Consider the following 1,948-nt stretch of genomic DNA (forward strand, 5'->3'; position numbering starts at 1 on the left):
ATTGTGATTTTAAAAATCAAATCTTTTTCAAAACTAATTTCAATCATATATTTTCAAAAATATCTTTTGATCTTATCTTTTTTTTTTTCAAAATCATATCTTTTTCAAAAATTTGATTTTAAAATATCTTTTCTAACCTTCTATCTTCTTATCTTTTCAAAATTGATTTTCAAATTTGTTTCAACTAACTAACTAACTTTTTGTTTGTTTCTTATCTTTTTCAAAACCACCTAACTAACTCTCTCTCTCTAATTTTCGAAAATATCTTCCCTCTTTTTCAAAATTTTTTTTTTTAATTGACTAATTATTTTCATTTTTGATTTTAATTTTCGAAAATTACTAACCTTTTTCAAAAACTATTTTCGAAAATCACTAACCCTTTTTCAAAAATAATTTTCGAAAATCCTTCTCCTTCATCTCCTTCTAATTATTTATTCATCTACTAACACTTCTCTTCATCTCACATCACTGCTCCTATCCTTAACCTTGTGTTTGGATTCTTCATTCTTCTTCACCCCTATTCCTTTTCTTCATCTACTAACAATAAGGAACCTCTTTACTGTGACATAGAGGATTCCTCTTCTTTTCTTGTTCTCTTTTCTTTCCTATGAGCAGGAACAAGGAAAAAGGCATTCTTGTTGAAGCTGATCCAGAACCTGAAAGGACTTTGAAGAGGAAACTAAGAGAAGCTAAATTACAACAATCCAGAGACAACCTTATTGAAAATTTCGAACAAGTAAAGGAGATGGCAGCCAAACCCAACAACAATAATGCAAGGAGAATGCTTGGTGACTTTACTGTACCTAATTCCAATTTACATGGAAGAAGCATCTCCATTCCTGCCATTGGAGCAAACAATTTTGAGCTGAAACCTCAATTAGTTTCTCTGATGCAGCAGAACTGCAAGTTTCATGGACTTCCATTTGAAGATCCTTTTCAGTTCTTAACTGAATTCTTGCAGATATGTGATACTGTTAAGACTAATGGAGTAGATCCTGAAGTCTACAGGCTCATGCTTTTCCCTTTTGCTGTAAGAGACAGAGCTAGAGTATGGTTGGACTCTCAACCCAAAGATAGCCTGAACTCTTGGGATAAGCTGGTCAAAGCTTTCTTAGCCAAGTTCTTTCCTCCTCAAAAGCTGAATAAGCTTAGAGTGGATGTTCAAACCTTCAGACAAAAAGAACGTGAATCCCTCTATGAAGCTTGGGAGAGATACAAAGAACTGACCAAAAAGTGTCCTTCTGACATGCTTTCAGAATGGACCATCCTGGATATATTCTATGATGGTCTATCTGAATTGGCTAAAATGTCATTGGATACTTCTACAGGGGGATCCATTCACCTAAAGAAAACACCTGTAGAAGCTCAAGAACTCATTGACATGGTTGCTAATAACCAGTTCATGTACACTTCTGAGAAGAATCCTCTGAGTAATGGGACGCCTATGAAGAAGGGAGTTCTTGAAATTGATACTCTGAATGCCATATTGGCTCAGAATAAAATATTGACTCAACAAGTCAATATGATTTCTCAGAGTCTGAATGGAATGCAAGCTGCATCCAACAGTACTCAAGAGGCATCTTCTGAAGAAGAAGCTTATGATCCTGAAAACCCTGCAATAGCAGAGGTGAATTACATGGGTGAACCTTATGGAAACACTTATAACCCCTCATGGAGAAATCACCCAAATCTCTCATGAAAGGATCAACAAAAGCCTCAACAAGGCTTTAATAATGGTGGAAGAAATAGGTTTAACAATAGTAAACCTTTTCCATCATCCACTCAGCAACAGACAGAGAACTCTGAACAAAATACCTCTAATTTAGCAAACTTAGTCTCTGATCTATCTAAGGCCACTGTAAGTTTCATGAATGAAACAAGGTCCTCCATTAGAAATTTGGAGGCACAAGTGGGCCAGCTGAGTAAAAGAATCACTGAAATCCTTCCT

General features: G+C 35.2%; 1 non-coding gene across 1 annotated transcript; it reads right to left on the minus strand.

Moving 5' to 3' along the window:
* Positions 1-1,144: 1,144 nt before the first annotated feature.
* On the minus strand, positions 1,145-1,252 carry LOC148545624 (small nucleolar RNA R71). Its single transcript, XR_015900970.1, has one exon. It is a non-coding gene; the product is annotated as a small nucleolar RNA R71 (small nucleolar RNA).
* Between the last annotated feature and the right edge of the window lie 696 nt (positions 1,253-1,948).

This window comes from Arachis ipaensis, chromosome B9 (assembly GCF_059453495.1).
Source record: "Arachis ipaensis isolate K30076 ecotype BB chromosome B9, ASM5945349v1, whole genome shotgun sequence".
Taxonomy (NCBI): Eukaryota; Viridiplantae; Streptophyta; class Magnoliopsida; order Fabales; family Fabaceae; genus Arachis; species Arachis ipaensis.